Here is an 11,029-nt window from a genome sequence, read left to right on the forward strand (position 1 = left end):
TCTAATTTCACCTAATCCAATCCAACGCTTCGAACAGTGAGGCATCGAAAGAATATCCTAAAAAGAAAATTCCACATCAAGGAAGAGATGATTTATTAAGGGTACTTATATTGGTAAGCTTTTATTGATGACCCATTCCGTTGAACATATAAACCACTTGTTCATTCGTCACCTCATAAAAAGGTTATTTGTTGGGTATGTTTAAGATTTGGGCAAACTGCTTTTTTGTTAACTTGTACTTCTTCTCATTAGTTAACTGAAATGTAATCACATTAGTTTTCTTGTTGAACACAATAGTGTAACCAGCAAGCGACAACCATGTCATCAGAACATAAAAGGAGGATAACATTGCAGTAGATAAGACAGAGTGATTCAAAGCAATGATAAACATCTGCAGTTCTTCAGGATACTGGCCAATATCAGGATGAACTTGGTAATTGTTACCCTAAATCTTTAGTAATAGTTAAGATGTGCCTTCTTATGTGGTTTGAGATAGATCAACATGAACATTGGTAGCCGCCATTGTTTCGGTTTGAAGCTTTTTGACATAACAGTGCGTATAAGGAAAGATAATTGGGAAAATCTTGATTTTGATTGTGTAAAGTGAGAATACATGACCCCAAAACCTTTATATAGGTAAACCCCAAGTTTGAATTTGAAGCAGTTATTCATTAAAAGCGTGCTACGTGTTGCCATGAAAAGCGGGCCTATAGCCGTAAAAGTAGCCACGTCTGAAAAGTGATCATCACTTTTTCCTTGAAAACCGTAAGGCAAAAAAACCGTCACATCAACCAAACTTTTCGTGTTCCCTAAGAGGAAAAGAACCGTCAGAGAACCCTTTGGCATGGAGGCTAGGATCTTTCTCTTTTGGGTTGAAAAGCGAAGTTATATGCCAGACTTTTCGAAATCTTCAGCCTAAGTTGGTGTTACTCATAACCTCAAGGATTTCGTGTGTGCATATGTGTGCCAAAGAATGTGATGAGAACAAGAATAAAAAAAATTGGTTCTATTATGCCAATCATAAATCGAATTAAAGGCAGTTAGATCCCGAGCAAAGATCGCTTCACGCAACATCAAGAGAGATGTCAAACAGGTTGTGTGGTCTCCTATGAACTACAATTGAATACTTATAGAGAAGTATCAAAGGGCTTCTTTTCAAGGCTTCATGGGTAGGCATAAATTTTGTTACATATCACAACTCAAAATAATTGTGAGAAATTGTAAACAAAATTACTTGTATGACCAGTGTAGTCAGTGAAAAGTATGCTTTGAAAAAATTATCAAGTAACGAAGGATTAAGTAGATATTCAAATTGAAATCATATTCCAAGAAAAAAAGTGAATGTTGGGTTTTTGTTGAGAAAAAATGTCTTGGGATTAGAACATTTTATCAAGACCACTCATGTCACACCCCAAAAAATGGAACGACAGAAACGTTCGGGGGTGGCTGACGTCATGCGTAGTATCACAACAATTGTATCATAGGAAGCATAGTAAACACAACCAGACATTTAATACATATGTGAAAAAGGTTTACATTGTTTAATACATAGTTTTGTTCTTATCAAAAGTAAAACTGAAAGGCGTGAATCTAACGCTTCGACTTCTCCGAACCCCTGGAAATAAATGTCTACTAATTCCCTGAGAATACAACCAGTTTTGAAAGAATAGTAGTATAAAGCTGGTGAGTTCATAAGCATTTAGTTTTGGTGGAAAAGGGTTCTTTGAATCCTTTTGAAAAGTGTTCCTCAAGAAAATCCTATATTTTCTTATGAAAAGCGTGTTTGAAAACCCATTCATTCCATGACTTCCAGGTTCGTACAGAACATGTACAATCTAATGTGTCGTTGAATGAATATGAATATCCATTGGTTGTAACACAATCCGTTTTGAATAGATGGTTTATCCTGGGAAAATCCTATATTTTCCCTGAAGGTTGAAGGTTGATTATCCCTTTTAAACTGAGGTTTGCAAGTATCTACCATACTCGTGTCTATAAAAGTAGTTTTCTTTTAAAAACCATGGTTACACCCAGACAGGTATATTAGCCTTATTCTATACATAAAACTAAACAAAAGAAAACCGTGATGAACTAAGTCCTGAAGGTATTATTATTAATACCCTCCAGTAATTAAATCGGTTATTACTTTGAGGTTAGTTCACTTGATTCATTATTACAAAAGTAAATCTCTGCTACCTAAGTTTTGAGTTTCATGACCATAACTGACTGGATATAGCCCGCAACGGCCTGTATCTGACTATAGCTAGCAGTGAGGTGCGGGATTGTCAGTCCCGTATAGATCTATACACAATAGTCACGCTCTCCCTACAAGAGACTCTGGTCACAAGTGCTAGTCCTACACTCTGATTCTGTGGGAGTGTTACTAAGTACGTGTCTCAAACATAGCCTAACAAATTTACAAGAAATAATATAGAAAATCTTGTTTATGATTTGCATGAATCCTTTATAAAATAATATTATTACATGATTCACAAGTTCATTGTTCTACTTTTGAAAACTGTTTCTACGTTTTGATTTCTTAATCGGTTGGTAAAATTGTTTTCCGTGTTTAAAAGCATATTGAAAATATAATTATCTTAAACAAAATAATATATTTGAGCACAAGTTTCCTTGTACTTTTTCTTGTATTCCCCCCCTACCTGAAAACATGAAAAACTTGGAAAAATCGTAGGGGTATGAACTCACTGTTTGACATTTCGCACTCAAGTGGATCCTAGTAACATATAATAGCACATATATGTATTAGATTTAGGTATTCCATGACAAAACATGACGGGAAACCACCCTAAAGACTTGGAAATGCTTTTCGGCACCTTATGTGATCAAACGAAGGAGGTGTATGGTCATTAGGGTGTGTGTGCGGCCAGGGTGTGCGTGCGGTTGCACACAGGAGTGTGCGGCCGTACAGAGGGTGTTTGCGGCCAGGGTGTGTGTGCGGCTGCACATGGAAGTGTGCGGCTGTACACTCTTCGTTTATGCTCCAAACGTCGATTTTCAAGTGTTTCAAGGCTCAAACCAAGTCCAACTAAGAGATAGAGGGCCAAACTCTCACTTTGGAGGGTTTTTGAGATGTGTACGACCACCTTATGAAGGTGTGCGGGTGTACACCTTCAAGTGATGAAGAACATGAAGAGTTTCAGGCTTAGATTTAGGTGTTTTACCTGTATAACAAGCTAAATGATGGAATTCTTCACGTTTTTGAGGCCCTTAGATTGTTCTTGGATGAAGTTTTTAGAGAGAGAAAGTAGAGTGCAGCCAAATGAATGGAATGAGTGAAGGGGTCACCCTATATAAATAGGGATAAGTGTGCGGCTGGAGGATGGGTGTGCTGCCACACACTCGTGTGTGCGGCCATACACTCGGGTGTGTGGCCACACACTCATGTGTGCGACCATACACTCGGGTGTGCGGCCACACATTCATGTGTGCAGCCATACACTCGGGTGTGCAGCCACACACTCATGTGTGCAGCCATACACTCGGGTGTGCGGCCACACACTCATGCATGTGGCCAGACACTCCTTTGGATGGAGTGTTCGGCCAATTTGCAGCCCTAAATCTTAAACCAACCCATCCGTAATTCAAACTTTGGTTGTGTAAGGCTTAGATCATCCAAACAGGCTCAGAACAATGCTAAAATATAGTTGAAACGAGTTTAGCATTGATAGAATTGGCTAAGTGTACAAGATAAAAGGTTCGGGTTGTCACATCATCCCCTCGTTAGAGGGAGTTTCGTCCCGAAATTCAAAAATAAAGTCATAACTCGTGGGCTTGGAAAAGATGGGGTACGTTTGTTTCCTTGGATTCTTGTGCTCCCAAGTGAATTCAAGTTCTCGTTTGGTATCCTAGTGAATCTTCACTATCTGGATACGACGTTCGTCTTGTGTGCTGGACTTCCTAGTCCATGTGTTCAAATGATTCCTATATGAAGTGTAGACTCTCGTTTAACTCGATATTGTCGAGGGGAATCGCAAGTGTCTCATCGGACACACACTTATTTAGGTTTGACATGTGAAAGACGGGATGTACGATACGGGACCGATCCTATCTAGGATCTCAGACGGTCTAACGTTTCTTGGATTTAGCTTTCTACGCTTTCCAAAGCGTATCAGGCCTTTCCAGGGTGAGACCTTTAAAGGACACAGTCACCAACTTGGAATTTCAAGGGTTTTTGTCTCTCATCGACATAGCACTTTCGTACGATCCTTTCTGCCGTCTCTCGGATGATGACTTGCGAGAGTGCTATTGTGGACTTGACTCTTGTCTAGATGTGTGTTGCCCACCTCATCCCAGCGCAGATGGGGTCTGTACTTATGGCTGCAGAGGGCTTCGAACGGCGTAGCCTTGCTACTGTAAAGGTCTCCGTTGTTGCAAGAAAGTTCAATTAAGGGTAGATGTGTGTCCCACGACGCATCTTCAATTGTCTGGATGGTTCCCTTACTTTGTCGTTCTCTTTGTGGACGATACTCTTCGTATGAATACTTTTGGGTTTTGAAGAGAGATGAATTTTTCGAAGTTCGCATCTAGTTTGTCTTCACGAGCGACGGGAGTTTCGCGATCGAACGATTTAAGACAAAAGGGTTTAATATAACATAGACTCAGTCGAACTAGACAGGATGATTTCATAGAATCGCGCGTTAAGTTAGTCTGGGAGGATCGTTTTGTTAGAACATTGATGTTCCTAGATGAATGTCTCTGGTGTTTCTGTGTTTCATTTGAGCTTAGTGGGTACTACTAATGCGAGGGTCCTGATGTTTTGAAACTATGAACTCTTGATGGAATGGTTCTCACTAGATTTTCCTATTATTTCTTGGCGTGTACAAGTCATGAATAAACACAACTGACTTTAATGTAACACTAGGCTACCATAATTTACCCATTAGGGCATCAACTTTTAAAAATACATTGTGATTAAATTTGGACGGGAAAGAAATCACGATTATGAATATTTATTGAGGCTTTCGGAACATACCAATACACAACAGGTTTCTTTGATGCTTCCCCATTCCCTGAGGTTAGACTCCTCCTGTTCCTCATTATTCTTCTCTGTTGGGCAGTCTCTTTTGAAATGCCCCATTTCGCCATATGCACCGCACACTTGAACTATGCTAGCATCGGTAGTGGAAGTGATGTATTGAGTCGGGGTCTTCGTGAAGCGAGCTTCCTTTCCATCCTTGGCCCTTGGACAATTTCTTTTGAAATGCCCTTTACTACCATAGAGGTAACAGGTTGGACTAGCCCCAACATTAGTATTCAGAGTGACTAACTTGACTAGGGTCCTACATCTGCTGGAGGTGTGCCCCTCCTTGTTGCATCTGGTGCAATGCAGCACTTGAAAGACTCCATGATGATGGTAGTTGCATTTGTTGCAGTGCGGGAGGTTTCCGAAGTAGGGTGTGGTTGGTGTTGGAACAGCAGGGCTGACTGGGGTATTGACTGCCCCAATTCGTTGCCTTTCAGTAGGTCCTTGGGTTGAACAAGTTCCTTTGAACTTTCATTTCAGGACGTTAGGTTGGGGATCAAGGGTGTCCTTCCTAGTAGGCACTTGTTGTTGAGGTTGGTTAAAACCAAGGTTTGGCCTACCATTAACACTTCTACTCACATTTGTGTTGTTAGCGTTAAGAACAGCTAGGGCGGCTGCTATGGCTGCTGTGACAGTAGCTTGGAACGTAGTTGAGTCCATCTGGAGGATTGGGGCCTTACCAGTGGGTTGGTTCTGCTTCTTCGGAGGCATGATCTGCTATATGTCAAGAAAAGAGTTTGTGAGCAACAATGGTTGCCTCTGGATGTATCCTAAACGTTTATCTATGCACTAATATTTCTCGTTTTGCTCATCTGACTCTCATTGATTCGACCCACATCCCCATGATATGGTCTTAGCAATGATAAAAAAGATTTGAGCACACAAAGTTCACATACAATAAGTTTACGTACTCCTGGTTGCTCAGCTCATCAGGCTGGATGAGTAATTCTCATATTTTCGTCGACTCTTGACGATATGGAGATTTGGCAATAAGGGTAGTTTCGAGGATCAAGTCGATTTGGGATTCAACTTGGCACTCGGAAGAAATCCCTGGAATTTCTTTGGGGAAGACATCGGGAAAGTTGCAGACTTTGAAGATGCTCTCGGGGTCCTTAACTTCTTGTGTCTCATTGTCAACATAAGCCAGGAATGCATATCATTCCTTCCGTAGATGCTCCTAGGCTTGACGCAGGAAATGATACGAAGGTTCGAAAAATCTTATCACTGAGACCAGTGAGGATTTAGTTGAAGGGAAGATTGAGACAAATCACTTTCTCGAAGCAAAGGATATCAACACGATTTGAGGCTTAACCATTTCATGCCGATTAGGATATCGAAGCTGATACAAAATTGATGGGGAAAAGGAATAACCATCTAAGTACATCTCATGATTCACGTTTTGAGGACAAAGCAGTGATGGGACCTTGATAAAGTTGCTTACTTTTCATGCTATCGATCTAAGGTACACTTTTGACAATGCAAATCTTTAACTGTAATATGATAGTTGACACCATTGTCGATATCAAGATTACACAGAGTTTGAAAATTTTGACCTAGGAGTAGGTCTACCACATACCAACAGAGGAACAATTTGACAACATAAAGAACTAGCAAATCGGTACTTGCAAGGCAAGAATATCTACAGAGAAAGGAGCTACTTGGAACATAAATAGGAAAGCTATTCTTTAGACCAAAAGGAAAGTCAAGTAGAATATTTCCTACTGGCGACAAGCACTTTTCGGGCGGAACCTTAAGTTAGTCAACTGGCGCTCCATTTCAAGCAGGCGACTCTCGTATACTGATTGACGTGCTCGGATCTCTACGACCTCAGCTCGAGTTGCAACTAGCTCTCGCTGTTGGGATTCGTTGTTTCTCAAAATCCTCCCATAAGCAACCTTGAGACTGCGTATACGGTTTGTGTTGGCATCCGAGTCTGCCTCGAGTTCCACAGTTTGTTGAATGGTCGCCACGTTCATTTCGACATTGCGGGCCACTCGGCGGACTATGATTGGAAGGGCTCTATCTATGGAGCCTCCTTCGTCTACATTGTAGAAGCAGTGATCCCCATTATACGGGCAGGGTTGGCGTTGTTCGTGACTCCACCTATCTAGGCTTCCGACCCACATAGGCGTTGGGCCTTCGAGTACGAGCTGAGGGTTGGGATTTGGTATTGGGGCTACTGGGGGTAAGTTCTCGACTTCTGGTTCCGAGTCAGTCCCCTCAAGAAATGGTTCGGCAATGCCATCGTCAAAAGGGATTTCAAGGTTTCCTTCTGGCTCTGGTTCGATCCATCCATCATCTCCTTGGTTAGGAAAGTAAGGGTCTCCAGGAAGATGGAATCCATCCATGCTATCTACGCGAGGTGAGGGTAAAGGGATAGTTAATAGGCATCAGATCTATTAATACTCCCTATGTACTATAGCTACATAATTGACTCTTGAAAGGTGGATCCTTGGGTAAGTTTTCGGCTCAGTCGTTATAGCATCCTAAAATACTCCTATAGTATTTTAATCCTTATGTTTGGCTTTAGAACTCCTCTAGTATCTAGGTAAGTTTTAGACTTGCTGTAACACCATAGTCACTCCCAAGCATATGTTGGTCATGTCTCGACTGAATATAGTTGATCAGGCTATATTCACCCTAGACATGATTACATAACTGCCTAGGTTTAACCGCGATGTCCAACATCCAAATACTTTTGTTTTGTTCTACTTACAACACAGATTCTAATACTCGGGTATACTTATATACTTTTATAAAAATACTTGTATTTTCGAAAGTATACTTTTTAGTTTAGAGCACTTAGGCCCCTTAGTATTTATAGTTGTATACCATGTAAGGTTCGGTATACTTAGTTTGCTATAAACAAGGGCTCTGATACCAATCTGTCACACCCCCAAACCGGAACGGCGGAAACGTTCAGAGGTGGCTGACGTCATGCGTAGTATCACAACAATTGTATCATAGGAAGCATAGTAAACACAACCAACCATTTAATACATATGTGAAAAAGGTTTACATTGTTTAATACATAGTTTTGCTCTTATCAAAAGTAAAATTGAAAGGTGTGACTCTAATGCTTCGACTTCTCTGAACCCCTGGAAATACATGTCTACTAATTCCCTGAGAGTACAAGCAGTTTTGAAAGAATATCAACATAAAGCTGGTGAGTTCATAAGCATTTAGTTTTGGTGGAAAAGTGTTCTTTGAAGCCTTTTGAAAAGTGTTCCTCAAGAAAATCCTACATTTTCTTATGAAAAGCGTGTTTGAAAACCCAATCATTCCATGACTTCCAGGTTCGTACATAACATGTACAATCCAATGTGTCGTGGAATGAATATGAATATCCATTGGTTGTAAAAGAATCCGTTTTGAATATCCGGTTTATCCTAGGAAAATCCTATATTTTCCCTGAAGGTTGAAGGTTGATTATCCGTTTTAAACTGAGGTTTGCAATTATCTACCATACTCGTGTATATAAAAGCAGTTTTCTTTTTTAAAAACCCTGGTTACACCCATAGAGGTATATTAGCCTTATTACATAAATAAAACTAAACAAAAGAAAACCGTGATGAACTAAGTCCTGAAGGTATTATTATTAATACCCTCCACTAATTAAATCGGTTATTACTTTGAGGTTAGTTCACTTGATTCATTATTACAAAAGTAAATCTCTGCTACCTAAGTTTTGAGTTTCATGACCATAACTGACTGGATATAGCCCACAACGGCCTGTATCCTTAATGACTTTGTCACCCGCAGACCTACCGGTCCGACTATAGCTAGCAGTGAGGTGCGGGATTGTCAGTCCCGTATAGATCTATACACAACAGTCACGCTCTCCCTACAAGAGACTCTGGTCACAAGTGCTAGTCCTACACTCTGATTCTGTGGGAGTGTTACTAAGTACATGACTCAAACTTAGCCTAACAAATTTACAAGCAATAATATAGAAAATCTTGTTTATGATTTGCATGAATCCTTTATAAAATAATACATTTTATTACATGATTCACAAGTTCATTGTTCTACTTTTGAAAACTGTTTCTACGTTTTGTTAACTTGTACTTCTTCTCATTAGTTAACTGAAATGTAATCACTTTAGTTTTCTTGTTGAACAGAGTAGTGTAACCAGCAAGCGACAACCATAACATAAAAGGAGGATAACATTGCAGTAGATAAGACAGAGTGATTCAAAGCATTGATAAACATCTGCAGTTCTTCAGGATACTGGCCAATATTAGGATGAACTTGGTAATTGTTACCCTAAATCTTTAGTAATAGTTAAGATGTGCCTTCTTATGTGGTTTGAGATAGATCAACATGAACATTGGTAGCCGCCATTGTTTCGGTTTGAAGCTTTTTGACATAACAGAGCGTATAAGGAAAGATAATTGGGAAAATCTTGATTTTGATTGTGTAAAGTTAGAATACATGACCCCAAAACCTTTATATAGGTAAACCCCAAGTTTGAATTTGAAGCAGTTATTCATTAAAAGCGTGCCACGTGTTGCCATGAAAAGCGGGCCTATAGCCGTAAAAGTAGCCACGTCTGAAAAGTGATCATCACTTTTTCCTTGAAAACCGTAAGGCAAAAAAACCGTCACATCAACCAAACTTTTCGTGTTCCCTAAGAAGAAAAGAACCGTCAGAGAACCCTTTGGCATGGAGGCTAGGATCTTTCTCTTTTGGGTTGAAAAGCGAAGTTATATGCCAGACTTTTCGAAATCTTCAGCCTAAGTTGGTGTTACTCATAACCTCAAGGATTTCGTGTGTGCATATGTGTGCCAAAGAATGTGATGAGAACAAGAATAAAAAAAATTGGTTCTATTATGCCAATCATAAATCGAATTAAAGGCAGTTAGATCCCGAGCAAAGATCGCTTCGCGCAACATCAAGAGAGATGTCAAACAGGTTGTGTGGTCTCCTATGAACTACAATTGAATACTTATAGAGAAGTATCAAAGGGCTTCTTTTCAAGGCTTCATGGGTAGGCATAAATTTTGTTACATATCACAACTCAAAATAATTGTGAGAAATTGTAAACAAAATTACTTGTATGACCAGTGTAGTCAGTGACAAGTATGCTTTGAAAAAATTTATCAAGTAACGAAGGATTAAGTAGATATTCAAATTGAAATCATATTCCAAGAAAAAAATGAATGTTGGGTTTTTGTTGAGAAAAAATGTCTTGGGATTAGAACATTTTATCAAGACCACTCATGTCACACCCCAAAAAATGGAACGGCGGAAACGTTCGGGGGTGGCTGACGTCATGCGTAGTATCACAACAATTGTATCATAGGAAGCATAGTAAACACAACCAGACATTTAATACATATGTGAAAAAGGTTTACATTGTTTAATACATAGTTTTGTTCTTATCAAAAGTAAAACTGAAAGGCGTGAATCTAACACTTCGACTTCTCTGAACCCCTGGAAATACATGTCTACTAATTCCCTGAGAATACAAGCTGTTTTGAAAGAATATCAGTATAAAGCTGGTGAGTTCATAAGCATGTAGTTTTGGTGGAAAAGGGTTCTTTGAATCCTTTTGAAAAGTGTTCCTCAAGAAAATCCTATATTTTCTTATGAAAAGCGTGTTTGAAAAGCCATTCATTCCATGACTTCCAGGTTCGTACAGAACATGTACAATCTAATGTGTCGTTGAATGAATATGAATATCCGTTGGTTGTAAAACAATCCGTTTTGAATAGATGGTTTATCCTGGGAAAATCCTATATTTTCCCTGAAGGTTGAAGGTTGATTATCCCTTTTAAACTGAGGTTTGCAAGTATCTACCATACTCGTGTCTATAAAAGTAGTTTTCTTTTAAAAACCATGGTTACACCCAGACAGGTATATTAGCCTTATTCTATACATAAAACTAAACAAAAGAAAACCGTGATGAACTAAGTCCTAAAGGTATTATTATTAATACCCTCCAGTAATTAAATCGGTTATTACTTTGACGTTAGTTCACTT

This window comes from Lactuca serriola, chromosome 4 (assembly GCF_051521515.1).
Source record: "Lactuca serriola cultivar US96UC23 chromosome 4, Lser_US96UC23_V15, whole genome shotgun sequence".
Taxonomy (NCBI): domain Eukaryota; kingdom Viridiplantae; phylum Streptophyta; class Magnoliopsida; order Asterales; family Asteraceae; genus Lactuca; species Lactuca serriola.